This window comes from Mustela lutreola, chromosome 1 (assembly GCF_030435805.1).
Source record: "Mustela lutreola isolate mMusLut2 chromosome 1, mMusLut2.pri, whole genome shotgun sequence".
Classification (NCBI taxonomy): domain Eukaryota; kingdom Metazoa; phylum Chordata; class Mammalia; order Carnivora; family Mustelidae; genus Mustela; species Mustela lutreola.
The window spans coordinates 156707758-156735320 of NC_081290.1; the positions used below are offsets into that span (position 1 = coordinate 156707758).

The window sequence follows — 27563 nt, forward strand, 5'->3', positions numbered from 1 at the left end:
AGGCTTGACTACGACTCTTCAGAGGAGCCCTGATGTCATCCAACCCAGCGTCATCATAGGCCACGGTCGTCGCTGTTCCCTCTCTGCGTTAAATTGCCCGTTGCCTTCGGTAATTCTCCGTAAGCGCCGAAAGCTGCCGCGTGGCGCGCACCCCGGAAGCGCTTCCCGAGACCCGGAAGCAGCGAGAGCTCGGGCGCCGCTCTGCCCGCGTGGGAGCCCTCCTCGTCCCGCCCACCTTTGAGGGACCCCAGTTTGCAAAGCCTCGCGTCGCGCGCTAGCGGGTCCCTGGTTCGCGTCACCCTCCTGCCACGGGGTGGGGAATTTCCCGCGTCTGGGTGTCTCACTGTTGGCGCGCCCGGGGCCTCCCGGTTCCCGGAGGAACCCCGGGTGGGTTTAGGTCCCTCGTTTAAGGTCGCCGTTGTGTCCGGCCGTGGGTAGAGGGAGGCACACAGAGGAGGAGGAATTTCCAATCGGCGCCTGAGTGACTCCTAAGCTCCAGAGTGTAAATTGACCGGGCATCTTCCGTTGTGATTCACAATTCTGCAAGTCATAAAAGGCCCAACCTTCCAGTGTCCCGCTTTGTTGGCCTCGCCCCAGCGAGCCGCAGTGGGCGCGAACGCGGGGAGGGCGGGAGGCCCCCGGGCGCGCCCCGCTGCTCGCGGGGGAGCCGGGCTCTCGGGCGCCGGGCGGGCCCCGTGACCCGCCGTCGTAAGAATGCTTCAGATCCAACCTGGGCTCGTTTCCGTGACGCAGGAAACATCTGGGGAGTTTGCGCCGGGCGTTTGGGAAACTACTTACTTCCGAACTTGGCGCGAAGGTGTTCTAGGATCCAGACAAACGCGGGCCTGAACGGGGGATGAGGCCAGGTCGGGGTGGCGGCCCTGCCAGCTGCCGGGGTGCACGCTGGGGAGCGAATCGGTGGCGAGCACTGGGGTGAAGGACGAATTAAACACTTAGGGCCCGGTCCGCCCGTTCTGGCCTCATTGTTTTAATGTCGGTAGTACTTAGGCACAGTTTGAGAAAGAATAATGTCTTTACTTTCAGAAAAAACATCAAAGACCAGGGGCTGCTCAATATGGAGCACATATGGTAGTCTCCGAAGGCCTTGCCTGCCAAAACATGTTTCTCAGTATTTTTCTCCTTTCCTTTTTCGATCCCACGACCCCCATCATTTTTTTTTTTTTTTTTTTTTCTCCCCGAATGGGAGGGAGCCGCGGGCTCGGGTTACCTAGGACGTGTAGCGTTTACAGGAGGCAGTTGGCGGCTCTGCCGAGGCGATCAATGAAGCCTTTCAGGAACTGAATGTAGCCCAGGACGGGAACCTTGAAGATGGGCCGGCCGGCTGCAGGAGCCAGGCTGGGGAGGCCTTGACTCGCCCAGGACCCAGAGCTGGCCGTGCAGAGTGAGGCCTTATCAGATTCAGAGGCTGTAGGTCGCTTTTGGCATTATATCTGAAAAAGCACGTTTTCCTGTTAGTGCTCCCTTAATGCGGTCAAGTTACACTGGCTGAATCCCCAGGCCTTAGTACATTGCTCAAATAGGGGGCACTTAAATATTTATTGAACGAATGTTAAATGTACTAAGTGAAGGCAATAGCCTTCAAACTGCTTTTTTTTTTTTTTTTTTAACTTCAGTCTAAGCAAGAGTTAGTTGCAAAGTTCCTTTTCTTCTTTAACTTGCTGCTATTACTACTGCTGCTGCTGCTGCTGCTGCTGCTGCTGCTGCTATTACTACTACGTAGACCTCTAATCCAGGTTTTTTCTTATTTATTTAGCAGAGAGAGGCAGGAAACAGCTGGCTGAAAGATCAGGCAGTTTTCTTCAGGAATTTCTCGAGAAGAAATCTCAGAATGTCAGGGTTATTCATCTGATGAGAAGAAATCTCAGAATGTCAGGGTTATTCATCTGATCTAGTTCAACTTCTGAATTTCTCTGAAGATGAACTGAGACCCAGAAAGGTAGTTACTTGTTTAGGGCACACAGTTTAGGGCACACACTACCTCACATTACCCTCAAGGGAAGGACAAGCTGGATAATTTCTTCCTTTTTAGCTTCTCCTATTAAATGGATTCCTATCATCACCTCTGAAAAATGATATTCTCCTTCTGCATATTTACATGTAGGGTAAGTATTAAAAGCAGGGGTAAATTCTTGGGGCTCCCATTTAAAAGAAGAAGCATGCTGTCGCCAGAACTTCAGCTTTTTCTAATGCAATATTAATGATGGTGGGGGAAGGAAATACATCGCACATGGAGCTGATTAAACATGAATCTTATTGTATCTTCCAGCGTTCTGATGCCTTATACGACTTATACAGAGAGAGCAGTGGGCACATTACTTGACAAGTAGTTCAAAAATCTGGACTTTAGACTTGGCTTTACCATCAACCTGCTGCATATCTTGACCAATCAATTTTGCTGGATCTATTTCTCTCTCTCTGTCATGTATGTGTATGTATATGTATATATACATACACACTCACACGTGTATGTGTGTATTATGTGTCAATAATATATACACATATATATTAATTTTTAATCTAGGTGATCTGTTCATAAATCCAATTCTTGTATCTCTGATGTATCAACATACAGTGAACACCTTCCCCAGTCCAGATGGAAAAACAAGAGTCAACACTAGAACCCTTCTTATTCTTGTATTAGTACTGAGTGAATATTAAACTGGCAAAGTGCTTTAGAGATGCTTCTGCCCCTTCATTCTGGAGCCGAGAGCTGATTTCCCCATGCTGATATTGTACAGCTGGAGAGCTCAAGTTAGCTTCCTGCTCAGGAAGAGAGTTCCTACTTCCTGAAGAAAGTTATTGCAAATGGGGGGGAGGGGTGTCCACCAGTCTCCATGACAGGTTTAAATGAGCATGGATCAACTAGGTTCTTAAAAAAAATTTTTTTAAGATTTTTTAAAAATTTCTTATTTTTATGCAATCCCTGCTCCCAAAGTGGGCCTCACACTCACAACCCTGAGATCAAGAGTTGCATGCTCTACTGACTGTGCCATCCAGCTCTGCTGCTGGCCGCCTTCAAGCATGGGTCAATTCTTTAGGATGCTTCCTTCTACTACGCATTTATCCACATTCCTTGCCCCCACTTTCTCATTCAAACCAGGAATAACTTAGCTAGAACGTAATAGTTTTGGGTTCAGGACAGTGAATTTAAAGCAGAACTGGAAGTCAGTACCATTTTACTTGGGCAGTGGTTCTTTAAGTTGATCAGCTCTGTTGCAGGAGACTTTGAGCTCTCAAGGCCCATTGAGACAAAGGTTAGGGTTCCTCTAATGAGTATAGGAGCTGGTCTTAACTTATTTTTAGAGTCTCAGCTCCAACATAAACCCTAGTCAAATTTAATAAGCAAAATAATAGAATAAGGCTAATGTTCATATTTATATTCAACTGATCCTTTTCCCTCACACAACAAACTCCCAAATTATCAGTGTCTGGGGTGAGTTGCAGGAGGAGCTAACAAATTATCCAACATTAAGAATAAGATGATGAAACTGTTCTTGCTTGTTTGGGGAGAGCACCTTCTTGATGATAAAATGACTTGGGGACTGTCTGCCACATTGAAAAATCAAGTCTAGGGCACTTTCTCCCTCCTGTCCACCTAGCCCTGGTTGACCTTGACTAGCCTGATGCTGCCTGGTTGGAATCCAGTGTGTTTCAAGGAACAGTTGTGATGTGTTTTCCCTGGGTATGGAGTGAGACAGGAAGCTTCTCTGCACTGAAACTGACTTTTTCTCCATCACCTTCCTGCTTGGGATCTTGATGCCTTGAGGGCTAAAAGAACCCCACATAGCACCAGGTTTGAGGGGCTCTCCCTGAGCAGGGACTTAGGCATGTGGAATTGGTTTGCCCAGCCCAGACAGCCTCTCTAGGATGTTGTCCTAGGCATGCAGAGAAAGGATGGAGCTGAAAATTCAGCCAACTGGAAGTTGGCATGTTGCCTCTTGTGTTTAAATCTGGCTGATAGGGACACCTGGGTAGCTCTGATGGTTAAGCCTCTGCCTTCAGCTGGGTGTGTGATTCCAGGGTTCTGGGATCGAGTCTCACATTGGACTCCTTGCTCGGCTTCTCCTTCTGCCTGCTGTACTCCCTGCTTGTGCCCTCTCTCCCTCTAACAAATAAAAAAATAAATGAATAAAATATTTAATTAATAAATAAATTTGCTGGTAATGTAAATTGTTCTTTATGGCTATAGCTGTGCAGTATTATAGAAAGAGATCCTCTTAACATCATCCTCAGGATCCTGCTTTGGGCCTTTGCTTATATGAAAACCTCTCCCTGAGTTATAATTATAATACTGACTTCCTGAGGTCATGATGGAGATTAAATGAGAAAATCTACTAAAAGTGCTTTCCCTGGTGCCAGATATATAGCAAGTACTCAGTGCATTTTAGCAATTATTATTAACCATTTTATGATTTCATTTGGTGGTAAGGACATATTTGTCTACAGTTCAGACCTTTTCTGGGCTTGCTAGACCTATCCATCCCCATACTGGAGGTCATTTACATGTAGATGGGCATCGATTTGTAAGACCCACTATGCTCAAAACAGATTGGATTTCTAGTTCCTGCTGCACACTCAGAGTCTGTTCTCCTAATCTCCGTGACCACACCACCACCAGTCAGGAGCTCAGGCCAGTGACCTGGGACCTGTCACCAGGTGCTCCTGAATAGCTCAAATCCACACAGGACCTCCTACCTAGTAACGACAAACATCGAGTTTTGCGTGTTCTCATTCCATCATTTCCCCTACATTATACTCTCCAGTCTGTCCTCACAGCAGCGGGAGTGATCTTTATGCAATGCAATTTGATCATGTCATTGCTCTACTTTAAATCTTTTATGCATTCCCCATACACAGCAGGAAAACCCAAATGCTGAGTGTATAATGCTCTTTATAGCCTCCTTTCTCACCACTTCCCCTTCACACCTGCGAAGCCCTGGCTCTATTGAACTACACTGAGTTTCTTTGTAGGTTTTTTGTTTTGTTTTGTTTTTTGTTTTGCCTTCATGCTTTGCACATGTTGTCTTTTGCCTGGTACCCAGCTCCCTCCTTCATCAGACTCCTGCTGCTTGCCCTTCAAGATTCAGCCTGTGTGTTCTCTTCTTGGAAGCCTTCACCAAGCCTCAGGCTGATCACAGAGTTTTTCTCCTGAGTTTTACAGAGTTTTATAGGATTATAATTGCTTTCTCTTCTCCACTAGGTGTTAGTTCCTTGAGGGCAGTGGAATAAATCTTTAATCTTTGTGGCCACAAGGCTTTCATGCCTGGCCCAGAGTAGGTGTTTATCACATGTTTGCTGAATATAAGAATGACCCAGAATTAAAATAAATGACTGGTTCTGTAGCTTCATATCATCAAAATTGGGGGAAGTTATTTTTCTGAGCCTCAGCCTCAGATGGGGACTAAGAATATCCCCCTAATATTGTGAGGATTAAATGAAAAGTGAATGCAAGTCTTCTGTAAACTGTGTAGTGCTGTACTTCAGTCGTTGTTATATAAGTACAGATTCACATTTCCGATGCATGTATATGTTTTCATTTGTGCACTTAATGTGCACCTATTGTATGCATCCATATGTCTGTATTTGTTTACCTGCATGGTTACATGGAAAATCATACAGTTTTGCAGAACCTTTACAAACACTTTCCAAACATACCTTTCTCTAGATTCTAACCTTTAAAAGACTTGTTCAATAGGTGGATAAATACTTTTGATAACTAGTCCAGGTTCTGGATAAAGCAGTTTGTACCAGTGTCCTCCAATTAGCAACCATTCTGTGGAATCATTATATCCAAACACACATACACAAACAGTGCAAATTTATAGAGCACTGAACGGGTAATTACAGCCCATTACTATTTTTACTACGGCTATTATTGTACCTTCCTACTCCAACGGTAACATTGAAACACTTTCCCGCTAGCTTTTCATTTTATTTTTACATGGGTCACTTGGAGCAGTGATGGATGGCGTTGTTTTCCTCGTTTTGCATGTGAACAAACGGGGACACGGAAGATTCCTTTAACAACCTGCCCTCTTTCCAGTGTCGCAACCGGGTGGAGATCAGAACCCTCGGATGCCCTTTCTCCTGTCTTCTTTTTCCACGGTCGCCGTAGGAAGTTTGCAAAGAGTAAGTGCTTGCTGCAAATGAGCCAGAGCTGACCAAGGTGTAAACTGAGCCGTGCTTATGTCTAATGCTTTGAGTTGCCACAGTTATTTCTGTACATTGGACCGGCCTTAAGTGTGGAATCCGCGATTCTCACATCAGTTTCGGGCAGGGTAATTGCCTCTCCTTCCGCAGCGCGCACTTGCCAGCTGCTCGGCTGCCCCGGGGGCTTTGAAGTGCAGAGCGCCCCAGGGCTTGCTAAACACCGCCCAGGCCCGCGGTGCTGAGGAGCGCGGCGCGTCTTCTTCGACCTCAGCCGCCTGCCGATCCGGTTCTTCTTTAAAAAGCCAGGTGGCGCCAACTCTCAACCCCTGCGAGAGCCGGCGGATCCTACGGCCCGCGCCGAGTGGGGAGGAGAGATGGAGGAAGAGCCCGGCCCCAGACGGGCGCTTTCGCTCTGCGCCTTTCGCTCTGCGCCCTCCGCTCTGCAGAAAGGAACATGTGCTTTTCTCTTCTTCGTGCGCCTCGCAGGATGACGGCAAGCCCAAAGGGAAACGAGGTGTCCTGTGTGCCACATGGAGCTTGGGGAACGGAAATAATTAAAGCCAAGAGGTTTCCTGGCTCTTCGCGGTGTTAACGGTGGGTTTTGATTTGGGGAAGGAGAGCGAGGAGAGGTTAAGGCCGGTTCCAATCTGCCGGCATCCTGTATCTGTCTGTGCGGCAGATGACGCGTGGGGCCGGGAGGGCGCTCGCGCCTGGGTGTGCGCAGAGCCGTGGGTGCAGGAGCAGGTCTCGAGGGGTCGTGTGTGATGGCCTACCTACTCCTATAACAGAGTAGGTGCGTGTTTATTTAAAAAAAAAAAAAAAAAGTAGAAATCCTCCCAGCTGTGAACAGAGGGCTTTGAGGTTCCCTCCTGTGACAGCTGAGGGTCTGAATCTATTATGGAAGGCACACGTTTCAATTTTCAAACCCCATTTTTTATCCTTGAAATGTTTCCAGTCTTTGAACTACTGTTATTTAACAGGAAGAAGGGAGAAACTCCATTATATGAGCATATCGATTTACTTGATCTAAACCAAACGTCACTGAATAAAAGATGTTTGTTGAAACTTACAAAATACCTATTAATCTGGTAACTGAAAATTTAGCCATAGCATGTGCTGCTGTTGCAAATCATCATCGAATTTGAAGATGAATTCAGTCAAAGAAAGGGGTTTTGTTGTTGTTGTTGTTGTTGTTGTTGTTTAATTCCCTGGAGCACTGAGAGTAGAGTTGGTATTATGGCCTATAGCAATTTTAAGATTTTAATTGAAATGACAGTAACATCCATACGGACACATAGAGCACTCAGCAACATCAGTAATGATGACAGTGTGCTATTAATGCTGCTTTTTATATGGTGCTGGTGGTGTGTTTATTGCAGCATGTGCTCCGTGGCAGTGTTTCTTAAACTGCAGGTTGCCAACCGTTAGTAACCCATGAAATCGACCCTCTGGGATTGGAGCAGTATTTTTTTTTTTTTTAATGAAATAGAAAATAATGAAAAATATCAGAAGGATTTAAGAATAAATGCTCTTTCACACGTCTTTTTTTTTTTTTTTCCTCCCCATTTTTGTATACATCTGTCCTGGATCACAGGGTAAAATGTCTTTCTTATCATGGTTTACATTTGAAAAGGAGTCTGAAGGGCATCTGGGTGACTCAGTGAGTTAAGCCTTTGACTTTGGCTGAGCTCATGATCTCAGGATCCTGGGATCCAGCCCCTCATCAGGCTTTCTGTTCAGCAGGGAGCCTGCTTCCCCCTCTCTCTTTGCCTGCCTCTTTGCCTACTTGTGCTCTCTCTCTCTCTCTCTCTCCCCTTGTCAAATAAATAAATAAATAAAAAGAAAAGGAGTTTGAAAGCTGTGGTTTTTAATTAAACATTTATTTTATTTTATTTTTAAAATAATCTCTAAACCCAATGTGGAGCTGAACTCACAACTGGGCAATCAAGAGTCACATGCTGTACTTGACTGAGCCATCACCTTGCCGCCACCTCCCCCTGCCCCCCACCAAGGGTATTCAGTTTTAAAATCTCATCATGGTGGGTCCTTTTCTGATTTTGAAGGTTACACTGGATAAAAAAGAGATCTCAGGCTTAGGGCCCCAGGGAAAAGACCAGCAAGAAAGAAAGACAGAGAGCCCTGGCCTCAGAAAGGAAGATTATTACAGGAACCCTGGAGCAAAGACCAAACAAAGCATTAGCCTCCTTATTCTAAGCGGTTGTGGGAGGATGGTCCGTCTACCAGAGGGGTGACTGGAGTCACATGCTTTGGTAAGGGGACACATGATCTTAACAGGAGCAAGTAGAATAACCTTGAACCAGGAGAAGCGAGTTAGGAACTCAATGATTGATCTGGGGGGAGGGAAGGGGTTAAGTATCCTTCCATTTCTTCCCAGTCTTAGTGTTGAAGAGGAGCTGGTATTACTTACTCTCCCTGGTTTGGGGCGCAGATTGGGCCATATTGACTAGAAGCCAGGTCATGTTGTATTTAAAGGCAATGGCTCCCTTTGGCTCTTTCTTCCAGTTCCTGGTAAGTGGACCTACTAGGTTCAGCCTGCCCTAAGGGATGACCTCTAAGGGTTGACATCCCTTTCTCACTCCAAATACCAGGGCTAGTTAGCTGAGCCAAGATCCAGCTTGGGTGTGGCCTTCCTATTCTCTATTCACCTGGAAACCTGCTGGTCATGGCTTTGGGTTCCTGCATCCATGGTCAGCCAGAGGGAAAGGAGATGTTGGTTTGGACTTCAGAGTAGATGGATCTACCACATGCTCCATGCAGCTTGACTAGAGCTCTGTGCTGAGACATATGCCATTTTTGCCTCTAGTAATCAAGCAGCCATTGTTTTCCATTTGTTGTTGTTTCAGAAATGTCTGAATGTCCCTATAGGAGTTGTTCTCAAACCTTAGCACGCATCAGAGTCACCTGAGAGGCTTGTTAAACCACCCATGGCTGGGTGCCACACCAAGTTTTGATTTACCAGGTCTAGGGTGGGGCTTGAGAATTTGCTTTTCTAGCAAGTTCACAAGTGATGCTGCTGCTGCCCCAGGACCAGACCCTGAGAACCACTGCTCCATGAAATTCTGAGAAGGGTGTGGAGTAGAAAGGTGACCAGCAGGGCAAGAGGAAAACACTCCTGAATTTTGGACCCTAATGGCATCTTAATTCCATGAACCCCACACCCTACCACAAGCCAATCCCCCAACACCCAAGGCTGCCAGGGGATCCGATCTAGAGGAGACTGAGTCCAGCAACAACGCCACTCTCAGTGGTTAGTTTGGGGATGCTACATCTTGTGGGGGACTCAGGAGAGTATGGGTTCAGGGAACCTTATTCTTGGACAGACCACGAAGTAAAGTGATTCACTGTAGAGTCCCCATAGGACTGCTGGTTACTGCCTATGCGATCGTAGGCACTATGTAGCCACTCCGAAGTTTCTCTACCTCCTTGTAATATGGGGCCTAGGAGCGTAAAATCCAATTCCTAGTCACCTTTGCAGCTAGAATTCAAGGTTCTGAAAATGAAATGCAATCACATAGGATTAAAAGGTCAAAAAGACAAGCACGCTCTCTTCCTTTAGCTTGTGGATGCACAAGAAGACTCTGGAAGGCATGAGTGTGGTCAGTGGCTGCATTCCATGGTCCACTGTCTAGTCACCAGCCTTGTGGTTGTGGGGGCTCTGACGGCTTCCCCCGACTCTATTCCTCCAACCCTTCCACTCGATAACTTGCATTAAATCCCTCTGAGCTCGGAAGATCTAGATTGTCTTCTGTTTCCTGTATTAAGCCCTGACTGATCCAAGGAACGAGGTTGTTTGGGAGCTTTGTATCCGAGGTCAGGATTAGTGTGGGCAGAGAGGGTAGTAGAGACCCTGCAGGTGGTGAGATGACTGTCCACAGCTGGTAGCAACTTGGGTGCACCAAGCCAGATCCCATCGAGCCTGCCTGCCATCCAGAAATCGGGGAGGGCGAAGAGATGAGCATGCTGAATCGCTGTCATCTTGTTCTGCCTCTCGCAGGAAAGCCTCACTTCTGCTGGCACCCCCTTCTGATTTTCACAGCAAAGCAGGAAAAAGAGCAATTTTTGGAGCATTCAGGCAAACATTTTTACTAAGGCTCAGTGACTGTCTGCTCTGCCCATTTTGATATTTGATTTTTACTGTCCTGTGCTATATCTGGGCACTCACTCCATGATGAGGTTATCACCGATTTAACGGAAGATAGTGACTTTTCTATTTCCAGCCTGAGAATGAATGATGAGTTACTTGGGCAAATCAGCTTCACTCCGTGTGATCTAGGACTTGAGTGGATGTTGCAAATTTCTGCTACAGCCTAGGGAGTAGGGCTGTCCCCTTTGCTCACCTTGTTGCCTAAACCCTAGCTTAGGGCCTTGCACTTGCAGGAGCTGATTCATTGACTCATCAATTCTTCCGGAGCAGGGACGACACCAAATATATGTCACTTAATTAATTTTTGTCCAGAAGGAACCGATTGTTCTGGTCACTGTGACCTTGTTCACAAACGCATGGTACTGCCCCCTGCAGGAGGCACGCACATCCCCACTCCGGCTTGCAGCAGTGGTCACGTGAGACTGGCCATAACCAATGATGTCTGAGTAGAAATGACTGTCTTTGGTCCGCATGTCAGCAATGATGGTGATATATACAGATGATTTCAGCCTGAGGCCCCTGAGCAAAGAAAGTGGAGCAGGGCTGTCAGAATCCAGAGTGGACATGTTGCTAAAACTTATGTTTTTATATGAATTCCGGACTTGTTAATTTACTTCTGTGAAGTAATTGGCATTCTAGAAACCTAATAGATCACAGATCTTGTCCTGGCCAGAGTTTGGTCCCAAAGGCCAGGACACCAATCAAATCGCCCTTCCTCCCCCACAGGGTCTGGAGGAGATGCTCCAAAGGAAAACATTAGGCAAGGGAACTAGAGGTTTCTGAAGGGATTTTGTTACTGTAGAATTTTATCACTCCACGTATCTAAAAGAATTTGCCAGAAATAGAAATACCAGGAGAGCCATAAAGATGTTAATTTTTATCTCATTTTTATTCTTGCATATTTGAAAGCCAGGGGAAACATCCAAGTGACAGATCAAGGCATTGAAAGAAGTTTAGATAATGGTAATCCTAACGGTTACATTAAATAGAGGTGATTTAGTAGCACACAGCTGCGATAGGAAAGCAGCTCCATGGCAAATGAGAACCAAGGCTTGAAGGTTAGTAAGACTGACTTTCTGTCAAGACATCCCTTGCTCCAAGGAACTGGCTCATTGTTAATTGATGGCCTGTGGCTCCCAGCACAGTGCTCTGCTCTGGCTGCTGGGCCTGAGGGAAAAAGACTTGTTTTGAAACACAGTGTTCTTAATGAAGCAGATTCCGACCCTGAAATGTGCAAGAAAATAATCTGAAAGTGTGATGAAAAACTGCCCATTGAAAAGTCAGTGACCTTTCGAATGTTGATTTTAAAATAATAGATTTGTTTTATTTGACACTTTGGTAAATGCTGTAATAAAACACAACAAGGTCAAAGAAATTAGCCAGTGTGTTTTGTGCCCTGCAGCCTGAACTGTCTAAACTACATCCTTGCAAATGGGCATCAGTATTAGTGAAATTTTGTTGCAAATTTTGGCATGGACTGTTTTGGAGTGTCAGACTTTAAGGCGCTATCACAGAATTGGCAAGATTCGAGGATTTTCTTTTTTTAACTGATTTAATAACATTTTTCTTTATTGTCCCCATAATCACCTGCTTTATGAAGTGTGGCTGGAGCTGATGTTGCAACTGGTAATTTTCTTAGAAGCCAAATACATTTATATTTTTCCAACTTTTGATTTCCATCATTTCTGGGAATTGTTAGTAGATGGAATAAAAAAAGAATACATTATAAACAATTCAAAACACCAAAAACAAAATTCCTTGGACCTTTTACAGATACCACACATGCAAATAAATGTGGCTTTGCATTCCAATGACATTCAAGTGGGGATTACATTTTCCTCATTAACCTCTTTCTTAACCAAACAGTATTGTTTTTCAAGCCTGTTTTAAAGAAATCAAGTCTGACATCTTAAATTAATTCACACTGACTCCCTTCAAGTGAAGAGGTAGACTGTCTTCTTTTGATCCTGGTCCTTTATGCAGTTCTCGTTGAACTGTACCAAAGCAGCCAATTAGTTTAGGATGAAATCTGGAGATAGTGTTGCTTGCAAAACCAAAACATTCGAAGTACTAGGTGTGGTTTTTACTACATTTCTATGGAAGGAGTGGAAGGAGTAAACAATGTACACCTGAGGTCTGAACGTGCCTGCTTTCCTGAGGCAAACCATTTATAAAATGAATGTACTTACTTCTAATTGAAAGAATACCCAATCTGTTTTCCATCAGTCATAACCAGTAAGTCCTCTGCTAATATGTGAACCTTAATTTGAAGCACTGGGACTCTTCTCTTTCCTCCAGGAAAGTCAACAGAGTTGTTTAGAGAGATTGCACAATTCTGGTAGGAGCAGAAATGTAACTGGATTGTTTTCTAAGCTTCTGTAAACACTGGTGCATGAATATGCAATTTGCAGGGTATACATTGTTTTCAGCGTCGATATTGCAGCATGGGTGATGAAATATGTGTGTGTGCGTGTTAGGTGTCATCTATCTCAGTAAAATGAAAGAGACATGAAAGTAACTCTTGGAGTTAAACCCACCAATCTTAGGATATCCTGCTTTAGTTGCGTTCACTCCGCTGTTAGTTCTGTCTCCTTTTGGCAGGCATTCTGTTTCATTCCACCATCTTCTCATGAATTGTTCTTAGATTTCTATAATCCTGGCTCAAGATGGCATGAGTTAGAATTGGAGAGGGAACAACACTAGTTTTCTTAGCATCCACGGTCTCGAAACGCGCTCGTTAACGTTACTCGACACCTTTTCTACATGTGCCTTTCTTTAGAAAGTGGAAAAATACGTTATTGAGAATTTGTCAGATGAAACTATATTGCCAAACATTTGCAAAACTGAATTATTGACGAAATGCATGTGATTCCAAAGGGGCCTGCTTAATTGAAAGCAGTTGCGGTGTTTCAGCATGAGAATGTGGCTTACCCTTTCTGTTGTCTATCTGTCTTTAGATTGCTATAGAACATACCTCTGGACCTCCACTGTCCCCAGATAGCAGTTTCTACACAGCTAACTCAGAACAGATTAGAGCTAGAGTTTTAGGACACCCCATGGCTTTTATTTCTTGAGCAAGCATTAAGGAAAATCGCATCCTCATGTTCTCCCACGGTCACCTCTCATTCCGGAAACGCTGAATTCCCGCGCATGCCCAGAGTGCCAGGCCCAGTCTACCAAGTTGCGCAATCAGGCTTGTGCACTCCCCGCGTGTGCGGTCGTTGCCAGGATGCAACTGTGCCATCGGTAGGACCTCTGAGGAGATGCTCGCTCAAGTCACGCAGCCTCGGGGCTGATTTGTTGCTCACTCTTAAACGTCCCAGTTTGGCTGACATTTAGCCTACCCCTGAGAATGACACTAAAGTCAGCTCTGCCACTAACCAGAAACAAAGCTATTTCCGTGGTGAAAGAATAGTCCGCTCCATGGAAAATTGCACTTGCACACTCGGAAATCCTAATTAACAATTAGAATTGAAGACGTAAAAAAGCCCAAATGCGCACTGTGTGTGATGTGTGGTAAGGGGAGATTTTTCAAAAAACCTAATGTATTTGACATCTCAATTGTCTTTTGACTAACTGAGGATTGGCATCTTGAAAACTGACCAAAGAAGGAGAAAAGAAATTGTGTTTCATTTTGTCATTTTAAGTATACTTTCTTTGTCAAGTGACTCTCTTAATTAATTAGGGAAACCATCAAGGGCAACGTAGTTAGTTCATCTTCATTTGCGATTTCAGAAAAGCTAATGGCCCAAACTGTCTTCTGAACTTTTCAAAGGACCTTTTGCTGTGGAGCTTCATCTTGTTTAAAGATGTTAGAGCTGTGTTGAGATTAATATCAACAATCAGAAAGTAATATCATGGTTCTGGTTGTCATTATCCTGTTTAGACACGCTAGAACTAGATTGCCTGTGTTAAAACTTAATGGACTAGAGAAGAAAAGCATCCAGAATCTTAATGATGGGAGCTTCCACTCTCCAGGCATTTGCCAGATGTCTCAATTTCTAAACTCAGAACATCTGATAAATCCACAATTTGCCTCACTTAGGGTTCTCAGTCCTGGCTGCACATTAGAATAATCCCAGAATTTAAAAAAAAAAAAAAAGTAGATAGATGGATAGATAAGCAGGCCCCACCCTTCTAATTAAAGCAGACTCTCTCAGGGTAGGCCCCCAGACTTCTTTTTTAAGTGCTTCCAAGTGATTTGAACGTGCAGCCAGGTTGAGAATCACTAACCCACATGATAATTTCATCTTTCAGAAGGGAGAGGAAGTGATGAAGAGGATTAACACCCTGCTTCTAATTCTGGCCAACTCGGAGGCCTTGCATGGAAAATCAGAAGTGACAGGAATCCTGGAAGAGAGCCACCTGGCCATCAGAAAATTCCAGAGGGATGTGGTCACTGCCAGACACACACTTGGTTAGTTGGAGTTTTAAAATATCTCAGGAAATTATAAAAGCTTGACTTTGACTGCCCCATCTGAGATTCCAAAAAGAAGCAGGGGAGAGTCCTCAAAATAAAATTTGGATGCTGCTATTGTAAATGGTCCTAGACAGAGAGGGGGTGGGGAGACGAAGAGAAAAAGGAAGGAGGTAGCCAAAAAGATTTAGTGTCTTCGTGCAGGAAGCCGTCTGCTGAGAGCAGATATATTTTTAAATGGTATATGTAAAATGTGAAAGATGAGTTAGAAAAACAAGCATGGATGCAAAAACTCGGTCAGGAATATATGAAAAAGTCAGAAAGATTAAATCCAGGATAACATTCTGGATGATGAAGAGGGCTGTTTGAAAAAAAGCTAGCAAGCATAGAATCCACGCAGGGCTGTGCTGATGTTAGGTGGAGGTTATGTCAATGGTGAAAAGACAAGGTGGCTACACCCTCAGACTCCATTTTTACTCTTTAGATGAGGAAGGGCAGGACAAAGTTTGGGAAGCAGGAATTGAGAAATAAGACCACTTAGGAGCAAATGCCAGCTGTCCTAAATAAATTCAAACACTGGAAATAACAGACCAGAATATTATCAGAATTTTCAAATGAAATGGCTTTCATCTTTAAAAAAATATGGAGAATGAAAAAAAAGAAAAAGAAAGAAAAAAAAGAAAAGGAAAAGACATATGAAAAATGAAAGAAGTACCTGAACGCTGTCCCACATTTTTTAAAAAGATTTTATTTATTTATTTAACAGAGAGAAAGAGAGAGAGAGAGCGCGCATGCATAAGCAGGGGGATCTCCCCGTAGAGCAGGGAGCCCCATGTGGGGCTTCATCCCAGTACCCTGGGATCATTTTCGGAACTGAAGGCAGAGGCTTAAACCACTGAACCACTCATTTTTTCAAGAGGAAAGTAGAAAAATTAGATTCAAAGTCCTGTTGATTCTTTAGTTCAAAAATCCTAGAATTTACTTTTACGGGCAGTTTGAATGTAAGACTTGCCAAGTTAAATCCTACCCATAAAACTGAATGGGAAGAAATCAGAAAGGGAGACAAACCATGACAGACTCTTGACTCTGGGAAATAAACTGAGGGTTGTAGAAGGAGACATGGGTGGAGGAGTGGGGCAGCTGGGTGACGGGCATTAAGGAGGGCACATGATGTGATGAGCACTGGGCATTATACGCAACTAATGAATCGTTGAACACTACCTCAGAAACTAATGATGTACTATATATATGTTGGCTAATTGAATTTAAATTTTTAAAAATCCTCCCTATCACATAGTTCATGAAAAGACCAGACACAAGGCATGGTAAAATTTTAAATAATTTGAATTCAGAAGTTTGCAACCCTTCAGAGTTAGATAATAGTTAAATACACTTTTGAAATAGTTGGATATTATAGTAAAACAAACTATTCCAAAACTTAGTGGCTCCAAATAACTACTGTTAACTCATTCACAATTCAGCTGTTTTGATGTGTCCCTCTGGGTGGTTCTCCTGCTGGTTTTGTCTGCGATCACTCAGGTGGCTTTTGTCATGTATAGCTTAACTTGAGCTAGATGGCCCAAGATGGCCTTAGACACATGTTTGGTGGCTGTTGCTGGCTGTCAGCTGAGCCACGTGTCTCCCTAGGAAGAGCAGATGCTAATTTACATAGTGAGGGCAGTATTCGGAGTGCCCCCCCCCCCACAGCAGAAGCTGCAAGATCGAGGCTGGAAGCCATATAACATCACTTTTGTCTCATTCTAACGGGTCTGAGCAAGTCACAAGGCCACTTCAGATCAATGGTCAGGGAAACAGGAAATACCTTTAGGCGAGAGGTACCGTAATTCATATACCCAATCTACCCCATCCTATGTCTCCTCACAAAAATGCTTCTATACATAAATATTTTAATTTCAGGGGATCCACGATCCTTCCAACCCAAGTTAAGGGCCTTTAATCTGTTCTAACCATTGCATATTTAAATAAGGAAATGAAAGCCCAAAAACACTTGCCTTGAGTCCAACAGGTATTTCTGTAGTATTAGTATACATGCCCGTAAGTGTGCTACTACGTATGTGTTATAATACCAATCCTGTGCCGTTTTCATTATGCCAGTCGCTGATCACCTTATTATTACAGGGAATGGATTTTAGCAATGTTATAAATGGCCATTTGACTACACAATCAGGATAATGTAAGTCAAATGTATGCAGGGAAATATGAATGTTTTATTTAATTTGCATATTCTGTACATACATTCAGATACAAAAGTAGGCCAGTTAAAATATATATGAGGACTAAATTATTTAGTTAATATGCAAACAAGCACAGCTTCCAGTTATTTCTAAATTACGGGCATTTCCTGAAGTCTGGCTCTCTTTTTACTGACAGGTACTCTCTATGCTTCAACTAACTCTTACTGAAAAGTTGATTACAATGGATGCTCTGTGATGAGCAAGCTTGTTTTCACTTTTTAAAAAATTTAATTTAATTTAATTTCTTTTCAGTGTTCCAAAATTCATTGTTTATGCATCACACCCAGTGCTCCATGCAATACATGCCCTCCTTACTACCCACCACCAGGCTCAGCCAAACCCCCAAACCCCTCCAAAACCCTCAGCTTGTTTTCACTTTTAAACCATCTACTTAAAAGTCATTCATTAACAAGAACAATAAATCATCAATTCCACTGATTTTAACTTATATAAAAACCAGACACTGTTGCCATTTCAAGTTTTTGGGTTTTTTCCTATAAGATAAAGTTAACTAAAGGAAAAGTGATGTGGTTAGTTTAAATTACTGCCTTTTGTGGGGTGCCTGGGTGGCTCAGTGAGTTAAGCGGCTGCCTTCGGCTCAGATCATGGTCTCTGGATCCTGGGATTGAGCCCCGCCTAGGGCTTTCTGCTCGGCGGGGAGCCTGCTTCCTCCTTTCTCTCTGCCTGCCTCTCTGCCTACTTGTGATCTTTCTCTCTGGCAAATAAATAAATAAATGGTTGTCTTTTTGTTTGTTGTTGCCAGTAGATGACTTTTTTTAAAAATATTTTATTTATTTATTTGACAGACAGAGACCACAAGTAGGCAGAGAGGCAGGCAGAGAGAAAGGAGGAAACAGGCTCCCTGCTGAGCAGAGAGCCCGATGTGGGGCTCAATCCCAAAATCCTGGGATCATGACCTGAGCCAAAGGCAAAGGCTTTAACCCACTGAGCCACCCAGGTGCCCCAGTAGATGACTTTTCATGTGAGGGCTGCAGGTATTATTAAATTTTTTATTATTTTTTTTAATTTTTATCTATTTTTTATTTTTTAATTTAATTTTATTTTTTCAGTGTTCCAAGATTCATTGTTTATGCACCACAGCAAGTGCTCCACACAATACGTTTTTGAAAAACGATTAGTATCTATATATTCATTTACTTTAATTGTTTTAGTGAAATTGGCAAGTTTATCTGGTTCACATAGATGGACAGAAACTAGTATAAATGTCCAACTTTCAGACTAATAAAAGTAAGGTTTTTTTTATCATAAAATTGTTCAAATATGCAGAGAAATAGAAAAAAATAGTACAATGCGTACTCACGACCCAATACCTTTAATCAATAGTTATAATCATTTCGCATCTTTGCTTTGTATGTTCTGCTGTTGTTGTTGGACTATTTTAAACACCCCAAGCACATCTTTTTACATAACCAAATTCTAATATATCTGATTTAATAAATTAATATTAATTCCCTAGGATCATGTAATACCTGGTCCATATTTAAATTGGACATACAACAATTATTATGTCTTTGGTCTTTTTAACTAGAATAGCACACACAAACCTTTTCACAGAGTTGTTGACATTTTTTTTTTTTTAAGATTTTATTTATTTATTTGACAGACAGAGATCACAAGTAGGCAGAGAAGCAGGCAGAGAGAGAGGAAGAAGCAGGCTCCCTGCTAAGCAGAGAGCCCGATGCGGGGCTCGATCCGAGGACTCTGGGATCATGAACTGAGCCGAAGGCAGAGGCTTTAACCCACTGAGTCACCCAGGCACCCCGACTTTTTTTTTTTTTAAGATTTTATTTATTTGACAGACAGAGATCACAAGTAGACAGAGAGGCAGGTGGCAGTGGGGTTGGGCAGGAAGCAGACTCCCTGCTGAGGAGAGAGCCAGATGCGGGGCCCGCTCAATCCCAGGACCCTGAGATCATGACCTGAGCTGAAGGCAGAGGCTTAACCCACTGAGCCACCCAGGCACCCCCAATGTTGACTTTTTGAAGGTCAGTTGTCTTATCGAATGCCCCAGTTCTGGACTTTTGATTCTTTTGCTCTCCCATCTTCTGCCTATCCCTTAGATCTGAAGTCTTGATGAGATTCAGGTTATACATTTTGAAGAATATTCCATAAGTGAGGGTGCCTGCTTCATAGGGCGTGACATCAGCAGTACATTAAGCCTGGTTGCCCCACTGTTGGGGACATCAACTTTGATTACTGAGTTAATGTGATGGCAAACACAGTTCTTCTCACTAGGAAGATGCATTTTTTGCTTTGTAAGTTAGCAAGTGTACCTGTGAGGTGGTAGTTTGGCTCCATGAAAACTTTAGTTCCCTAAAGTTAGGTTGTTCTTGTTGTTGTTTGTTTGTTTTAATTTAATTTTTTTTCAGTGTTCTAAGATTCATTGCTTATGCACCACACCCAGTGCTGTTTTTTAAAACATAACTCCTTGTGCTTTTAGTTTTTATAAAGAATTTTACCCATTTTTTCAGAGTTTTCACTTAGCTGGGTATTTTCAACCTAGAATTATGAAATTCTCTGTTCATATCTTTGTCATCTTGGGTATCATTTTGGTTTACAAGAGTTATGCACATCTGGGCTAGTGAATTGGGCATTAGTGGGTTACCAGGGCTATGTACTGTCATTCTCCTATTCACTCATTTTATTTTACGATCATTACATGCCAGGTTAGAAATGGAACTATGTAGTGTTATAGAAGTGAATGTCATGTTGCCATGAATAAGGCAATGAGATCCCAGCAGCACCCACTGTACCAAGAAGCTGAGCATTGACTGAAGGTATAATGGCTACTAGACTCTTACCATGAGCTAACTGCCTCACATCAAAATTGAAATTTTGGTCCCTTGGAGTAACTTCTTTGTTTCCCATTTTTAGGTCAGAAGACACGAGTGAAAACATACCAGTAACCAAATATAGTGGTATCAAACCTAATGAGGAATTAAAAAAAAAATTTCTTATATGTTTATTTAAAAAAATAAATAAAAAAGTTTTTAAAAAATTTCTAAAATCTGTGTCTGTTCGTTTTCCTTGTTTCATTGGTTTTGTTTCACCCTCATCTGTGAGTCATTTGCCTTTCGTCATCTTCCTCAATGGCTTCTGCAAGAATATCAGTCTTGAAACGTACAACATGGCTCGCACCCACTTCTAACATTGTTTCAAATCTCATTTATTATTTCGTACTGTGGTCTCACTAAAAGCCAATGTTCCTGAGCCTGCGAAGCACATACCTTCAATTCCCAGGGTGAGAGGGGAAAGAGAGAGCAAGAGCAAGCCAGAGAGAGACTTAAAACTGTGAGAACCTCCCCAGCAGGCATGAGAGGAAAACAAGAAAAATCAGAAGTCTTACAGGCAGCTGAAGTCTCCAGACACAAGAAAACTGGAAATTGCCCAAACCTAGACTCGGTAGAGTATAGAAATGTGATGAAGACCAGGAGTAGTATTTTCTCCAGCGAGAGGTTAGTTACTTAAGGACCACATGCCCAGGATTACAAGGATTTGCCTGAGTAGCCCAGGGAATACTTATCTGCAGTAGAATTAGTAAAAGGGAGAGATGAGATGCTATGTGAGCCACCTCTGATGTGAAACTATATTAAGAACTTGAAATTAACACTGGGAATAATCCTCTTAAATGGATAGCAGCAGATGAAAGCTATAATAAGTAGGAATTCTATTTTTCTAGTTAGCTTCAATTTTCAGATACTAAAATCCAAGTGTTTGGGGGAGCCAAATCCAGTCACTAGGGTTTAGCATCATTCCTTTACAGAAAAACAAAAGCAAGTTCTCCATGTTATCCAGCCATTAAGGGACACTGAGTTGCCCATCAGCCTGGTTGTTCATGGTCACAAATTCAATCCCTTCAGCTCTTTCTGCCTCATGATCTTTCCCTGATGCCCAGGGAAACTTTCAGTCTTAACCCTCAGCCTCTGGGGAAGGGAGAGGGGCTGGAAGTTGAATCAATTACCAGTGGCCCAGTGGCTAAGCAATGATTGAATCAATCATGGGTATGTAGTGGAGCCTCCATGATAACAAAAAGGAAGGAGTTTTGAGAGCCTTTGAGTTGGAGGCATGGGGGTGTAGGGAGAGTGGTTGGCTCTGAGAGGGCAAGGAAGCTCCGCAGACTTTCCCCACACCTTGCCGTGTGCTTATCTTCCATCTAGCAGTCCCTGAGTTACGTATGATCTGGTGGTCTGGTAAAGAAAGTTTCTCTGAGCTCTGTGAGCCACTCTAGCACATTAATCAAACCCAAAGAGGGGATGGTCACGGGCACCACCAACTTATAGCCAATTGTTCAGGAATACAGGCGACAACCTGGACTTTCAGTGGCATCTGAAATGGTGAGGCAAGGGGCAGTGTTGTGGAACTGAGTCCTTAACCTGTGGAATTTGATGCTGTCTCTGGGTAGAGAGTGTCGGAGTTGAGCTCACTTGCAAGACGTCTGGCTGGAATCACAGCATTGCTTGATGTGTGGGGGTCAGCAGTGAGGCAGCTGAGTAGAGGAGTGTGAGAGTCAGAGAGAGACACGCAGGGGTGTTTCTCCTTCGGGGACTGGAGTGATATTCGTCACTGCATTCACTTTGTTAATATAGTTCATATGTTTTTTTGAACGATGTGTTGTACACAAATCTAGGCCTTTTTAGAAAATCTAAATTTGACAAGAAAATAAAAATGACAGAGTAACTCAGAGTTACTCAAGAGAAGAATGTGAACGAGATGAGAAATCCTTCTGTGGTGAGTTCATATTTTGAAATATTAACCTTTCTCTCTCTTTCTCTCTCTCTCACCCCTCCCCCTGCCTTACTGCCCTCTCCATTTAATTAAACTAGGCCTTTCTTTGATTATTGAATCAAGGAAGTAATGTGACAGCAAGACAAAGAAAAAAAGGGCCTCTTCCAGGACTTTGAGTTTCCAAAGACAAGGCCTTAAGGCGTCAGAAAACATTCAAGTCATATGATGTGATGAGCGCTGGGTGTTATATGCAACTGACAATTTATTGAACACTACATCTGAAAATAATGATGTACTACTGTAAGTTGGAGAATTGAATTTAAATGGGAAAAAAAATGAAAGAAAAGAAAAAAACATTCAAGGCATAGACCAGGGGCTTCAAGGGGGGCATCTTCCTCCCACCCCTTAGGTCCCTTAGGGGACATTTGAAAGTGTAGTGAGGGATGGTGTAAGTGTTTGTCACACAACTGGGAAACATTATTGATTATGTGCGAACAGTGGATGGGGCCAGGGATGCCAACCATTCTGCCAGGAGTGAGGCAATCCTGCATCAGGAGGAAGATCTGACCCCAAGTACCAGGAACAACCATTATAAAACTCAGCAGTGGACAAGAATACTGAGAAACGGGAGCCCTGGTGTATGGCTGGTGGAAAGGTGAAATGATGCAGCCGCTGTGGAAACAACATGGCAGTTCCTCAAAAATTAAATAGAATTACCATATGACCCTGTAACTAGATGAGCTTCTCAAATGCCTTGGCTCTGTTAACCATCTCAGAATTCATAGATGACACTAGGGACAAAGACAGTTCCTGAGTTGACCAAACAATGGCTTGAAATAGACTTGTAGCCACATCATGAAGTTACATTTCTTGTACACTGAATCTCCAGCCTGACAGGAAAAGCCATCCTTACATTCCTTCCAGCCCTCTAAAGGCTACCCACTTGGGGTCACATGGGGCCTTCCCAATAACATTCCACTTCCACACTACGTGTTCACTTGTGTGAGACTTCCATCATCAGCGACTTCAGTTCGCATCTTTGGGTGATGCCTTGTCTCTTGTTTCTTTATTTTACCTGGACTGGAGGGAAGAAATCAGCCGTCCCATCTGTCAGAATTTGAAGTGGGAGAGGGCATCACCGCAGGTAAGTAAGTTTACTGAAAAGAACAGGAGGTACAAGGTGCAAGCTTGGGGCCCTGCCTCCTTTGGCTCTTCCGGCCGAGGTCCCTTCAGCAAGAGCCATGACGATTGCAGTCCGATGCCTGTTACTCTCTTATCTTATATCCATACCTCTTTCAGCTTCCAGGGTGAGGGGACCCAGCTGTGGTGAGCTGCTGAGTAAATCACTGTCCGAAATACAGGTGTGGTCTGGAGGTCGAGCTCTTTATATAGAGGTGTGACTTAGAGCTTTCTCAGAAAAGATAGTCAGAAAAATAGTCACTGTACCAGAAACAGGAAAGTTTTCTTCCCATCTTCTTTTTCCTCTGGGATCTTGGTTTACTAAATGACATTTCCTCCTCATGGTTTCATCTAAAATTGAAAAATAAACGATCCCTCAAGAAGCATGGGAATTCATGGAGCGCACTCAGAATATCATAACCGTGGCGACCACACACAGGGGACAGCTGTCCGAGAAGGGTCTGACGTGAAACTAAGAAGTCTCGCTCTCGTTCTTCTGGATCCTGCTCGTGGTTCTGAATGATCAATTAGAAAGTAAAAACGTTTCTGGAAATTATCAAACTTGTAAACCTGAAATGACTGCTTATATATTCTGAAAGGGTGAGCACTTCTTCACGACTCTCCCTGGGGAGGATTCACAGGTAAGGGGAATGGAATCTAACATTCACCTCAAAAGGTAAGGATGTGGGGATTAATGGAGGCAGTGTATGTCACCCGTTTAGTGAATGCCTAGAACTTGATAATCATCTGAGAAAAAGTTCCAAATTGTGATGGTGAAGACAAGGATGTCATTAATTCCAATACCTCAGTTTTCAAAAGTTGGTTCAATGTGGTAAATACTCAGCCAACCTTTTTTTTTTTTTTTCCAGAAAGTCAACTTGTAACAGACATGTTTATTTTTCAAAACCACAAACGTGCTTAAACTGTTATCTGTCGTGACCCTGCCAGTGTGTCCTCCTCAGCAAGAGAATGTGTTCAGACCCCTCAGCACAACCCGGAGGGTATTTCAAGGTTGAGCTACTGTGGACTCCTGCAGCCTTGCTACCTCCTCCCAATCCCCGACTCCTACTGCCCCAGATCTGTCAAAATATTTACAATGGTCCTACACGGACGACTGATTCCTGCCTCTTGCCCGTTCTGCCCAGAGCTTTCTTTCCCTTCCTCTCTCTGTCCAATAAACACCCATCCTCATTTATCAGGATTAATCCCAGGATCCGTTGAGAACTTTCCTTCCCTGCACTCCACCAGGTGGCTCAGCCTGTCCCTCATGGGCATCACCCATTTCGTGGAAACTTCTATCACCTCTCTGATAGCTGGGTGGCCGCATAATTTATCGCCCAAGTTAGGACACTTCTGTAAATAACAGGGAGCTCTTAAGTAGTATTTCACAACAACAGATGTAAAGGGGGACTGCTCTGGGCTGATAGAATGTGGGTTTATCCCACCATTCACACTTCACTTCATACATATGTGTATTGAATCATTATGTTTTCTATCTGAAACCGAATGCTATAGGTCAGTTATATCTCAATTTAGAAAACAAAGAAATAATCTTCTTTATTTCCTAATTTAGTTAGTTCCTGGCTGACAGGAAACAAGTCTCTCTCCTTTGGCATCTGAATGCCTTGCCTGGCACCATGTGGGGCATGTAGTAGATACTCGAAGGAAGTTTGTCCAACACCCACATCATTGACAGATGAATAAATGAGCAAATTAAATAGTGCCTAATAGTTTTAGAAGAGTTTTTGTTCAAACAATAGCTTTGCAGATAATCCTGTAAAGGCTAATTTCTCCTTAAAATGTCTACTCAAGTCTTCCAATGTCCTTTTTTTTTTTTTTCCAAAGATTTTATCTTTATTATTTATTTGAGAGAGAAAGCATGGATGGGAGGGAGGGGAAGAGGAGAAGCAGGAAGCCTGACCCAGGATTCGATCCTAGGACTCTGGGATCTTGGCCCAAGCCAAAGGCAGACACTCAACTAACTGAGCCACCCAGGCACCCTAAATTTCTTCAAATGTTCTGTAGTCAAATTCTTGAACTTACAAATAAAGCATAATTTTATACATGTAAATCTATCAGCCATCTTTAGTAAAATAATTGAATCTCACTTGGTGTGGTAGTTAATTTTCTGTGTCAACTGGACTGGGCCACAAGGAGCCCAGACATTTGGTCAAATGTTATTCTGGGTGTGTCTCTGAGGGGGGTTATGGGTGACAGTCACATTTTAATTCAGCAGACTGAGTAAAGCAAATTGCCCCCTTCATGTGTGTGGCTTCATCTAATCAACTGATGAGCAATAGAACAGAAAGGCTGATCCCACGAGTGAGAGGGAACTCTTCCTTGTCTGATGCCTTCGAACTGAGACACCAATTGTTTCCTTCCTTTGGACTCAGATGGAAACAGTGGCTCTTCGTGGGTCTCAAGCCTGCGGTTTTCAATCTAGAACTATATACTATCCATGTTCCTGGTTCTCAGCTCTTCCGATTCCAACTGGAACAACACCATCAGTTTTCCCGGTTTTCAGCTAGCTGATGGGAGATCTTGTGAATTCTCAGCCTCCATAATCATGTAAGCCAGTTCGTTATACTAAATCTCTTTCTATGTATATGAGATACCTATTTCTATAAAATGAAAGTGCAAAAGGAAATCTAATTTTGTCAAGTTCAACCATGAAGTATCATAAAGGTTCCCATAAAAAATAATACTTCTAAAGTTAATGTACCGGAGATGCAACCAGTGAAGGAAATAGTATGCGATGAAGGTAAAATATGTGAACACATCTTGCATATTATTAGTTACTCCATGGCCATATGTTAAACATTGAATTTTATTTTTCTTTGTTTTCTTTTTTTAAAAGAAAGTTTATCCCATAAGAAATAAAGGCTTCCATGGTAAAAATGACAGTGGAAAGCTTTGTGCCACAATCAAGGGAGCAACAGGGTAAGAAAAGGAAGAAGCAGAGGTGGTAAGAGGTCAGTGTGATGCTTACTCTCAGAACTCATTGCCCATCCTGCCCCCCTTCTTCAGTAGTTAGTGCTCTTTCATGATTGGGGGCTACAAAAGGCTACCAGAGTAACCATTTCATGATTTTGATGAGGCAATCCACTCCAAAAACTGGTTGGCCCAGTTTGTTGGTTTGATTTTTACTTGGAAATGGTTGTTTCAAAATTTTAATTTTTTTAAATTGAATTAAATATGCATTTGAGTTTAAAAGAGAGAGAGAGAGTGTGTGTGTATGTGTGTGCGCGCATGCATGTGTGTGTGTGTGTGTGCTTTGGGCAAAGTGTTGGTAGACCCCTGAGAAGAGGACTATTGGACTATTCCAATTTCTATACTGAGCTGCCCCAGGGATGGGGGGATTCTCACCCAGAGTGCAGTTCATGTGTGAAGCCCTGTGGAAGCTAACCACAATGAAGAACCTACAAAGAGTCTAGAAGACTTTCTTAACCCTCCAAGCCAAAAATGCACTGTTTTCTCTCAAATGCACTCAGTATTTATCAGGAACCTACTTTGTGTTTGCCATTATACAGGGTGACTTCAATTCTTTGCCTTCAAATAGACTTGACATTTATTCTCATCAATCTACCAAGAGATTTCATTTTTCTAACTCTGTACTGCATTTCTAAGCTCAGTATCCAGGGTTAATGGACTTTAAAAAATCTTTGTGCATAGCCAATATTATTTCATCACATAACCCAGTTGCTATGCTTCTTTTTTTAAAAAATATTATTTATTTATTTATTTATTTGACACAGACAGAGATCACAAGTAGGCAGAGAGAGAGGGGGAAGCAGGCTCCCCACCGAGGGGAGAGCCCGATGCAAGGTTCGATCCCAGGACCCCGAGATCATTACCTGAGCTGAAGGCAGAGGCTTTAACCCACTGAGCCACCCAGGCGCCCCACTATGCTTCTTCTAATGTTCAAAAAATAAATAACAACTTCAGTTTTTATTTCTTCATAAATACTTAACCTTCAAAGTTTAAAAATGATAAGACTTTCCTTATTTCTTCTTAATTCTTACTCTTTGACCTTTGGGGAAAATGTATTTAAAGACTATTGCTCACAAAGGTTATTTTTTTTTTAATGTCTTATTTCCTAGAGCCCACTATTATTTCATAAGATTTCTTCATTTTATTCACCTTTGGGTGCTAAACTATGAACATATCTAACTTTTAAAAACTATTAAATAAAACTTATATTCAACTGCTTTTAGTTAGGATGACTGTTACTGAGAGTTCTCACAATGCTTAAAAGAACAAATCAAGACATTGAATGCAGATAACTTCATTGAACTGTATTAAAAAGAAATAAAGAGGAAAAAATAAAATGAAATAAGGAAAAAAGTCATATGGCTTCTTTAATAGTATATGAAACAAAAGCTCATCTAAGTAGCAAATGTTCATATGAAGTGCCTTTAAATCAGAAAACGTCAAGGATTCCAGTTTGCTTCAGTGGAAGGGTGAACCCCCCCCCCATTGTCTTTGTGACCACTTCTGAGTAACCAGAGACTATGGGACAAATCAGTATAAGGGAAACACCAAGTCAGTGGGAGCTGATGTCAGTCATTTAGACTGTAAACACCAAGAGGGAGGGATTATGCCATGTTCATCTTGCCTCTATCCTTTATGA

The 27563-nt window shown here is 42.8% G+C and overlaps 1 long non-coding RNA gene across 2 annotated transcripts in view; it reads left to right on the forward strand.

Moving 5' to 3' along the window:
• Window positions 1-20036, forward strand: part of LOC131833811 (uncharacterized) — a 37930-nt gene extending 17894 nt beyond the window's left edge. Inside the window, exons 1-3 of one of the 2 annotated variants that reach the window (XR_009354643.1) lie at window positions 6510-6765; window positions 14594-14753; window positions 19904-20036. This is a non-coding gene — a long non-coding RNA (uncharacterized LOC131833811). Of the gene's footprint in view, window positions 1-6509; window positions 6766-14593; window positions 14754-19903 lie in introns of those variants that run through there. The other variant, XR_009354644.1, reaches the window with a different exon arrangement.
• Window positions 20037-27563: the final 7527 nt, after the last annotated feature.